The 11,361-nt window shown below is 46.2% G+C and overlaps 1 pseudogene; it reads right to left on the reverse strand.

Moving 5' to 3' along the window:
- Positions 1 to 7,766: 7,766 nt before the first annotated feature.
- Positions 7,767 to 10,417, reverse strand: LOC143386072 (rho GTPase-activating protein 17 pseudogene; annotated as a pseudogene).
- Between the last annotated feature and the right edge of the window lie 944 nt (positions 10,418 to 11,361).

Genomic DNA, 11,361 nt, shown 5'->3' on the forward strand with positions numbered 1-11,361 from the left:
CCCTTTTAAAATAAATGCACTGCATGGTCTAGAACAGCATTTTAAATTCCCATTGCCTGGACTACTGAGAATGCATATTTTTTCTGAGGTTGGAGGCAGGAAGCTATGCCCTCTAGAGACAGTGGGAGGAAGAAGAAGGATCGCTGGTTTCTGCTTTGGTGATGCACGCCTCCATCTCCTACTAGCTCCAATGATGTGCAGCACCAGGACTCAAACCTAAGAGAACATCTTGTTCTTTTGACTTCTCATTCTCAGCTGGTTCTCAAGATGATCTCATTTTCTTCTCCCAGAGCCATTAATGCTATCATCCTGAATTCTGGTTAAAGGGCATCTCTTGCATGGCTTGGCATGGTTCCCAGATATGTATTTCATCCAAAATATAGAGATCAAATTACCAATAAAGAAATTATGAGTGACTGCCGCTGCTCTGTCTCTGTCATCCTCCTCCACAGTTGAATACTCTTCATTGTTAGGGACTCGTTTTTTCTTGCAATTCAGCTTAAATTTTCCCTCACTTGGCTTCCTCCCATCACTCCTAATTATAGACTAATAAAGCCTTTGGATTACTGTGAGCAATTTTTACCCTCCCTTCTCCCACCTCAGCTTTCCTCCAGAGGTCTCCTGGGCCCAGCACTAGATTGTGCAAAATAGTGACCAAATCCTACAAGTTTATCCCTCAAAATTAAAGTCTGGGGTGTGAAGCTTTATGCTCCAAGGTCATCCTCTATTTTCTGTTTGTGTTTTTTCAGAGAGGGGGTCACTATGAATTAGACCCAGTGGTGTTCTACCACCAGTCCCTTTTATCTTTTCATTTTGAGACAGAGCCTCACTGAGTCACGGAAGCTGGCCTCAAACTTTCCATCCTCCTGCCTCAGCCTCCCAAGTCACTGAGTTAACTGGCATGGGCCACTGCATCGGGCACCCTTTATTTTCAATCATTTTCCCTATACCTAGCTTTAAAAAAGTATCCATTATAAAGGTGTCTGAGCCAAAGTCTTCCTGGAACAAAGTGGACAGCATAGAACTGGAATTGTGGAAGGTGCTTGCAGGCCAAATTTCAATGAAGGAGAACACCCTTCTGGATTGGTAAGCACAGCCAGGAAGCTTCAGCCAGCCTGTCTGCCTGCACCTACTAGAAGATTGTGATTTTTCTAGCCCCAGAAAGTGCAGCACGGTTCACACTGTGTTCTCAAGCTAGCCCCTAACCTAGTCTAATACACAACCTTGGTGACTTTTCTTCTTCTTCAAGATCAAACTACTCCAATGGAATAAAACATCAGTGGAAAACTTAGGAGTGATTACAAAAATTTTGTGATCCAGGGAAAGTTACTGGGTCATTATGTATTTTGAAATTTCAAGGAAATATTTTGTAAAGTCTCATCAAAGTGCAATGTGTTAAAGGATATGATTACCACAAAGCTAAGTGCTTTTAATACCTACAGGAGCAGAAGTTCAAAAACAGGAGAGGTAAGGACTAGGATATTAAAAGAAGACTTCTGGAAAGGAGAGCTGGTTTAGGTCTGACCTCCAATGAGTGGTACGATTTAGTAACTGGAGACCCTGAGATAGGGCATCCCAAGCAGGTAAGTGCTATAAACAAAGTTTATACTTTTTAAAGAATAAGGCCTTAATTAGCAATGCCCTTTTCCCCTTGTCTCATGTGTACAACCTCAATTATTAACATGTGAAATCCAACATAAAACCTTACAAGGTTTTATGGATCACTCCAAATAATTTGGGTCTAATAGTCTGCTATTACTTTGCCTATTTAAACTTTGGTATTAAAAGTATCTAATCCCAACCTCTCAGCCTTGCCTCTGCCACTGCCATTATCTGCCACTCTACCCTACTTATTCCACACAACCACAAATCATAAAGATCTGCTCAAATTGCGCTTCATAGAATGGATAACTAGAGATAAATAAAGTTGGTTTTATTAATGACCCCAGATGGAGGTCAATGACATAGGCTTTCCAGTGCCATGAGAATCAATCAGGATGGCCTGACTCTGGAAACATTCTGACTGCCTTGCAGGCACCTCCAATGACAGGGGAGGTGAGGCAAAAGCCCTCCCATTGGTTACCTCTGGCCTGGAAATCAAACATGATTTATCTACATTAGTGGGCTTCATCTTTGTCTTATTATCCCAGCCACAGCTTGCGACCCAGGCCGACTCTCCTGCCTTTTAATAAACAGATTTAATAGGACTGATAGTTTGGCAATTTGTAGAGTAAATTAGATTTAATTTGGCCTGAATGCCACTGATTTCTCATATTGTTCAAAACAATCTTATCCAGGGATGCATGTCATCCCAACATATTCTTTTCTGGAACAGCAGAAAATAGACAACACACAGACTTAAATAAGTGGGGTGTTCTCCAGCAAGGCTGTGACTCTCTCCCTTGCTTCTTGTGACTTAATTCACTTAGAAAGACCTCCCAGTGGGAGTATAGTGACTATAATGATAACAAAGCCTGCAATGATTCCTTTGTGTCCCTACTATTACATGTCTTTTCAGAATGAGGACCTGAACAGAGTGTTCTTTTTGCCTACAAAACAACAGTATTGTAGGGAGTTGATATGAAAATCATTATAAAATGTAATTTAAAGGCCCAAACCTTCTTAAAGGATCCACAGAATACAATTTTTCTGTTGTTCCATGAGCAGAAGCTGATCTGTGCTAGAAATCAGTGAAAAACTTAGAACTGTGTGACTGATCCTCTACCCCTAAACTAAATAACCCTAGTCTTCCATCTCAAATTCTAGTCTTTCCTTTGTCTCTTTTATTACAAGCAGCTGTCATTCTTTAACATTGCTGAGAGACCTTCACAGTTATTATACCTTTCTCTTACCTCTGGAGCGCTCATTAGTTCTGATCAACAAAATATTCTGGCTCTGGGAGCTATGAACTTTTTAAGCCTCTTGGGCCTGTCAGTGTCATTAGAAGCATAAGCCTCCATGAGTGTTTTTTTCTGTCATCATGATTGGCAGTATTCCAGTGGTGTCTGCTTCGTCAACCTGGACCTTGAAACAGAGCCCCGGGCCACTTAAACAGACAGCAGAGAGAAAGAAATGTTGCATTATGCAACCAAAAGTTTAAGACTATTTGTATAGTATAACCTAGCCTATCCTGGGAGATTTGCTTCCCTAGTTTTTAATTTGAACATTCTGATAAAATACAAATCTGGACATAATATTATAAACCTTTAGATTGTTTTTTTTAATTGTACATAAAACCGTTGCAGGTAACCTTTCAGTGGATAAAATGCATAAAAAATGCACCAAATTTATGGCCTCTGTTGTTGATGTTTAGATTTAAAAAAAAAAAAAAACAAAAAAAAAACCTATGGTATCATTCAGGGAAATTCCACACAAAGAGTGTTTTTTCCAGCACAAACAATGAACTATCCTTCCGGATGGAAGCAGGCCAATGTAATCAACCTGTCTCCAGGTAGCTGGCTGGTCACCCTGGAGGATGGTGCCATGTCATTGTTGGTCTCTGCTGCTGGCAGACTGGGTACTCAGCAGTGACTCTAGCCAGGTCACCCTTGTGAGTAGGAGTACATGTTGCTGAGCCTATGTATACTGTCCATCCCTGCCACCATGGTCACTTTGTTGATGAACATATTAGGCAATGACAGGAGTGGCTGGAGAAAGAGGTTGAATGGTAGCCGCAGAATGGGTGTTTCTAACTATGTGATTTTAAAATCTTACCCTGCTAGAATCCACCTCCAGTCATCATTCACAAGGAGCACAAATATTTCACACTAAGTACACATTCCAATAAAAATGCCTCTTTCCCAGATCTTCTTGTCACCAATATTCCATTCATGCTCTTTCCAAGTTCCTGAATATCAGCTAAGACATTCATAATGTATGAGTTGGTATAGATATGTAACTCTTGCCATCTCTCCTGGGAATAATTTAATGATGTACCACTGGGAAGATTTCTCTTCATTATAATCTTTCAGGGCCACCTGGAATAGGGCTACAGTGTACTCCCACTGTAGTGGGTGCTGCATTTACCATGCAGAGCATCTGCAAATCAAAGGGCCATGATTTTCTTCTTCAGTTCACTTGTCATAGACAGTTCCCTATGAGGTCATAGGTTGAGAGAAAAGAGTGTAGCAGGAGTATGGACTAGGGGCCATGGGCATCTGAGATACCTCCTAAGGCTCATGTCTTCAAAACCTGTTCTAGTCCAATGGCATAAACATCACTTGTAGTTGATAATCGTAGATACAGTGCATGCGCATGGCTTAGCATATCAGAAACCCCGATTTATGATGGGAAATTCAGGTCATATGGTTAGCTTGGCATCCCAGGGTTAAACATTCAGTCTCTACTAAGACCCACTAGCAACTCAAAATCTGTCTCTCAACAGGAAAGAAGACACATGGAGAGAGAATATAATTCTAACCCCAAATCCTAACACCTTCACTCGGATATTCACACACATCTTCATTTTCCATGGACACATAACGCACCATTAGATCTGCTGGGTCATGTGACCCAAGTGGCAGCACCATGTATGTGGCAGCCTAGACCTATTGCAGAGCCATCCTTTATTCTGAGCCTCACCTCCAAACTCAAGGTTTTTTTTTTTTGGTTTTTTTTTGGCCCTAAGTAGATGATCAGAGGAGTGCAAACAGAGGCGCTAAATGTTGTCTCCAAATTCCAAAGAGTGCCATAACCATTGTGCTTCTTTCTTGTGATCAGTTGCACCAACTTGTCCTTTATCTTGAAAGGAATATTTTGACATAGTCCAGGCTACTGGGCACTTCAAAATTTCATCAAGGCAGCAGGCCCTTGAATTTTTATAGGATTTATTTTCTACCCTCTCACAAACAAGTATTTTAGTAACATATAGAGAGAAGGGTTACTTCCCGATTGCTGGCTCTGACTAGCATAATACCATACACATAATGGACAAGAGTGATGTTCTATGGGGGAAAAGGGGCAAAAACAGTCCCTGTGAGCTAGACTGTAACATAGGGATAGGGAGCAAGAAGAAGCTGGAATGCACAAGCTTGAGCTGCATTCTGAGGACAGACTGAAGGTCATGTGAGTCCTTTATTGCCTCTGACCTTCAAGATGTCCTGCAGAGACCAGGGTCATTTATCCCAGAACTAAGCATCCACATACAGTCCCAGACTTAGGGCAACTGCACCTTGTCTCACAACAAGATGAGTTCACAGAAGGTGACAATGTGTGAGAAATACAAAATGAGTGCTACTTCCCTTTGTCCTCCCAAATCTCCCATAAGAATCTCTTTTGTGGACTACCTAAGAAAACACATACAGGATATGGAATTCAGTCTAGCTGATCTAACACATTATAATCCCACCATAGCCTATAATGAGATATTCTGGGTGTATTCTTCTTTTCCACATGAGTTCAGCAAAAAGTCATACACCATGCAAGGTAGATACAAGTTTTCTAAGGTAGGCACTGTCATTTCATGATGTACATGTGGCCTCCTTTACAGTCTAAGGACACAAATTCCATGTCATACTTTGGGCTGAAACCTCATTGTTTGGGCCACATGCTAGCAAACTAAGTTTCCACCACCCATCTAGGATTATGTATCCTGACACTGTCAGCAAAGGGCTATGAGGAGGTGAATGGTCCCTAGAGTTCTGGATCTGCCAAGCACTGCATGAGAACAACATCCCAGTAGAATGTATACCAGGAATAAACTATTTATATGTGATTCTGGCCAGGTGTCTTCAGTTACCAAGCAAGAACAGGATCTTGGATTGCTACAGTAGACGATTGTTGTTTAATTTATTAGCACTCAGCACAGAATGTCTCCAGATTGAAGAATTATAAAATATGATATATGGTGGGTTCTAAGATGGGATAGTCTTCATCAGTGTCAATATCAATCAACTCTATGAGGAGCTGACCTTGAAAGTTGAATTGAATGGCTTAGAGATCCTCTGAGAAAGAAAATAAGAGATTGCAAATGAGAGAAGCTGGCATCTGGAATCTTCTAAGACTGTGACTCACCAAGAGAGTGAGCTGGTCTCCTCCAGCTCTGCTGTTGACCTGCTCTTGAAGGAAAACCCTGTCCTCCTCCAGGCCTCCTTCCATGATCACATGTCCTTTCCATTCTCTGCCCAGTGCCCATCAGAGACTGAGAGAGTGAGGAGTTACTTGTGGGAAGACAATGGGAAAAGTCAAAACCTATGAAGCATCCCAGGTGCTCTGAGGCTATCCTGGCTCCCTCAGTGCTCTTGCCCATCATCCAGAGATCTCCAAGCTCTTCACTCCATCCTCTCTTCACTAAGGAGAGAAAAAAATGGCAATAAAATAATAAATATGACCCATAAAGCCAAGGCAATGCCTTTAATATTTTTAAAGTTTAGAATAAAATTCAATACTCTTATTTATAATTACATGGAGTTCAGCTATCTGGAAGACTTAACTCTGCAGAATTCCTCAGCTCTTGGACTTCCTGTGTGTGAATTATTGCAGTGACTAAAGCAGAGCAACCTTCCTTTGTCATCCCTTCTACATGACTCACTATTTTAATTGCAAATATCTATTGCTATCTTGTGCACAGAGCCAGAGATCTCTGCAGGGCTGAGGCAAGTCGCCTACTGTCAGGACTGGAGGAGACCCTGGGTTCAAACAGTATGTCCCATAGTTGTCCAGATGAGGTGCTGCAGCCACACAGGTGAGAAAGTTCACCTAAGGCTGTCAAGGTAGGTCTATGGCTCTGGAGTCAGGTTGGTATATGAGTGCTCTGAAAGTCACCTGGGACCCAGTTGATGACATTCCTCAGCTCTTCCAGAATCTCCAGATACTCTGATCATCCAAGTTTCCCAATGCATTGTATTTCTATTTCCCTTTCCCAGGAGTGTTAAGAGAAATGCATGACTCCACCTCTGGAAAAGGCTCCAGGTAGTCTTAAATGCCCTATGTCTACAAAAGGAGGTGGAAGACCTCCTGCTTCTAAGGAGCCTGACCTTCTGCTTTGCAGCCACATTACACAATTAGGCTCTTTTTCTATTTTTCAAATGATGGTCTGTTGAAGAGAATCCCTGGTGATTTTTTTTTCATATAAACCACAGAATATATTTAATTCAAATTAAACATGAAACTAGAATAATGTTTGGTCCTTATCAAGGAGCAATTACATTGTTTAAAAAAAAAAAAAGACAGTACATTTTTCTACATTCTGGCAATCTGACAAGGCACAAGTCACGTCCAGTTTGATCAGGTGACAGATCCAGCACTCACCATCGATGCTCACGGTTCTGAGGGGACTGGGAAAACACACACCAGACTTAATACAAAACGGTTCTGCAGCAAGTCTGCAGGAGGGGCTCCCTCCTGGTACATGAGGGTGAGCGCCCCAGGAGCAAGCAGCACTGACCTGCATGGCTGAGGGTTTTATTAAATAGACGGCGCGTTGCTTCTCGTTCTCTCCGAGCTGCTGTGGGTGCCGCCTGCGTTCACAGCAGTGGCCAAAGCTTCCTATGCACTGCTCAGCAGGAAGGCTGGTCCTCTCTAGGTTCTTCTTTGCTTTTGACTTTTTGCCACGGTTGCCCTTCCAGGTAAAGAAAGCCAACTTCTTCAAGACCCAGGTCATGCAGCTTTGAAGTGTGGGCCTCCACGCTCTCCTTGGGCTGTGCAAAAGGCCAGGTCCTGCGTGGGAGGACCTTTCTCCTCCACTGAAAGCTATTCACTGTCTGGTCTGCCCAGCCTGGTTCCGGCCCACAGGGTGGGAGGGACGGGACGGCTGGGAGCGGCTTTCTTCACAAGGCGGTACTTTCCGTGTCATTGTCTATATCCAGCAGAATGTGCCCAGGCAGGTCTTTGTTTGCAGAGTCTGAGTGCATTTCAGAAAAGATGCTGCGAAGCGGTTCTGAAGCCCTAGAATTGGTGTCTGTCACTATTTGGGAAGCTGTTGGTGCTGCACTGCTGAGGCTGCTGTCCCAGGCAGAGTGGGCGCCAGGAGGATGGGGGGGCGGGGGCATGCTGGGTCGGTTCCTCGGCTTTGGTACTGGCCTGGGTCTCGGCAGGGTTCCAGCATGTGTCTGTGCAGCCTCAGGGTTACTCACCGCCTGGGTCTGAGCAGCTGGCAGGTTGGAGTTCTGCTTTCCTAGGGGTGGAGTACTGGGGGGTGTTGGCGTCTGAGGAGGGGTGTGGGGTGGCTGCTCCAGTCCGTGCTCACTGGGCAGTGTCATGGAGGTGGATGGGCCCTGGCTGCTCGGCTTGCTGTGCCCCTGCGGCGTGGCCTGGGTGGGGGGCTGTGGCTGCGGGTGGCTGGGTGCTTGTATTGGAGACAGGCTGCTGGAGTACCTCCGGGGTGCAGAGAGCTGGGAGGTGGCCGAGGGCTGGCCTGGGGCTGGGCCTGTGTGCTATGGGGGAGGAGACGGACTTCTTCGAGCGGATGGCTTTGGTGACAGGCTGGGTGGAAGCTGAGAAGCTCCTGGAGCAATCGGGCCCCCGTGATGGCCAGGAGGCGGGTTCCCCGGTTTCGGGGGCGCTGGAGCAGGTTTTTTAACTGCCCGGCGCAGCGTGTGAGGGCTGGGACCAGCAGCGTTGTGAGCTGGGCCGACAGAGAGCTGATGGGAGCTGGCACCTGTCTGGGCCTGGCTTTGGCCACTGGTCATTTGACTGCTATTTCTCCCTGGTGCAGGGACAGCTGCAGATACAGAATCCTTGGGTTTTGGAGGACTGCTGTCACCCCCGGGCTCAGCCCCTGCTCCAGTATGCTCGCAGGGGAGGGGACTGTCCCACCCCCTGAGCTGCTTTCAGCCCTAGAGCTCTGGGAAGGGGGCTCTGGGCCTGCTGGAGCCCAGGCGCTGCCGTCCGTGGGCGGGAGCGGTGGCTGGAAAGCCGGGGATATGTGCTTTCTATTTAGAGTGCCACCCCGCAGGTGGGCCTGGAAGTCCATAAGCTTCACACCAAAGCTCTCCTTATTCACCAAGTCCCCTTCCATCACCGCCATGCTGGCCGGCCGCTTCCTCTCCAGAGTCCCCGAGTCAGAGTCATTTCCAGTTTGGGACGAGTGATTGGAATTTGGGGTGGCGAGAGGCACGAATGCTTCTGATACATTAAACTCCACCTCTTCAGGGAAGAACCAGTCTGCGTGCTGGATGATGGGCTCAATCACTGCAACCACATGGACGGATGTGGCCACTGCCATTTCAGCCAGTGTTCCTTCATTTTTGGCCCATAACAAATTAGGGCCTAACACGATTGCAATGTTGCTAGGAGTCATTTTATCAATGTCACTAGTCTGAGCAAGCTTCGAAAGGAACTTGATTAAATACCTAAAATTAACAAAATTCTGTGGTGGCAACTTCTGACATGTTCTCCATAAATCTTGAAGTTTTTTGTCCTGATCCTGCACACTTGCCACTTGTGTCCACTCCTCATACAGATTAAAAGTCATCAGAGGTTCAGGCAATTCCCGCAGGTAGGACTTCAAAGCACCTGCTACAGCATGGGGGTCTGAGTAGAACTCGTCCAGGTGAGAAGTAGAACAATCCAAAGCGGCTTTCAGCTTCTTTAACTTGGAGGCTCCAGCCCCGATTCGGAAAAGGCCCTCCTCCTTCATGCCCATCTCCAGGAGCAGCATGACACAGGCTTCGATGGGAAGCGCGATCTCACGCCCACTCCGTTTCAAGTGCTCTTCCAAAGGCGTCCCAAAGGCTGGCTTTTCTGCCCACTTATCTTGATGGGCTCGCATTTTGGGAAGGGCCTTTTCTAAGACTGCTAATGCTTTTCTATGGTAATCTGCTTGGGCTTCTAATAACATAACAAAGAATTTGCCGAACTCCCCTTCCTTGGCCATGAAGTTGTACATGTCTGCTGCAAGTTGATCCTTGCACTGTTCTACTTTATTTCCAGCTTCATCCATCTCTTCCTTTAAGGTATCTATTTTTGATGGAAGCCCCTGAAAGTTGGTTCCTGAAGATTTGTGAGCTTGGTTCCACCTGGCTCGGACAGAGTCCCAGTCCAACACCAATTTAGCCAGCTGTTTCCTCTGTTTCTGGATGTTGGGAATCTCCACCTCTGCTATGCCATAGAGAGGGTCCACGATCTCCTTCTCAATGAGGACCTCATGCTGAGAAAGCTCCAGAGCCAGCTGGTGCTCAGCGTCTCCACAGGTCTCCAGCATCTTCCCCAGGAGAAAGTCTTCCAGCTGAGTGGATGCTTCTTGCATATTCTGGGCGAGAGCTGTCAGAGGGAGTTTTTTGTGTCTTCTCTTAGCATCGGTGCCATGCTGGCCCTGGAAGCATGCCATGAGCCACTTATGGGAATGGTGACACATTGACCGCACAGTGTCCAGACACCGCTCGATCTGTAACAGATCTTCACTGAGGACTTCTGTTTTCTCTGCTCTGCCCATGGTCTGGTTGGCCAGCTGCTTCATGCAGTTGAACTGCTTCTTCATGGCAGCGGCGGCGGCCCCGGGCAGGGCGGGAGATGGCCTGGCGGCTCCTACATCGCTTCCCGGCCCCCCTGGTGATGTTTTGCTGAATCTGAGCCCTTAGTTCTAGGAGACCCCTTCGTCCAAAGGGGAGGTGGGAGGAAACAAACATTCCTCCCTCCTTCTCATCCTTTTCCCTCTTCTTGCTTCTGATGTATATCTTTACAGAGAATGAAGATATGAAACGACCTTCCCAGGAGGAGTTTGCAGACTCTGATCCATGAAACACGGAGTAGCATGTGACCCCCTGATAGATTACTAAAAAGCAGTAGTCCAGTAGGGGCTAGGGAACATCATTAGGTACTGGAATAATGGCAATAGCTCCTGCACTGAAAATATGAGCAAGGAACTAAGAAGAAAGGTGAAACAGGGTGGTATGCAACCCACCAGCCATTGTCACTAAGGTGTACAGGGAGGAATCTCACATCCACCTGCACAGTGACTCTCCACAGCTTGTTATTGCTAGGATCTCCAGTTTATGCATAAGAGAGCTGAGGCCCAGTGACCACGGGTATTTGCCAAAGGTCACATGGTGCATACAGAGAAGCAAGGAGGGGCATGAGCTTAGGCCGTTTGACCCGATCTCCCGCCTTGCACTCTGCACAGCACTCCACCCCGTGAGGGTGAAACGGAGCACCATGCAGGAGGGCAGAAAGAGAGCAGCAGGGTCACATCTCCATGACTCTCAAGGAAGCAGCCCTGTCCACATTGGCTGCTTTGCTGGAACCTGATCCTCTGGCTCTGCTGATGGCTTGGCCCCTTCCTACTGTCAGCATTGGGGAGCAGATGCTCACTTAATCCTTGGGATTAGCTCCAGATCATGGAGAATAATCAGCAGTCAGCCAAGGCGCAATGCAGGTGGCACCTCACATGCACACACTTACAGACCCACTCAGTCTCCTAAATAA

This window comes from Callospermophilus lateralis (genome assembly GCF_048772815.1).
Source record: "Callospermophilus lateralis isolate mCalLat2 chromosome 17 unlocalized genomic scaffold, mCalLat2.hap1 SUPER_17_unloc_3, whole genome shotgun sequence".
Taxonomy (NCBI): Eukaryota; Metazoa; Chordata; class Mammalia; order Rodentia; family Sciuridae; genus Callospermophilus; species Callospermophilus lateralis.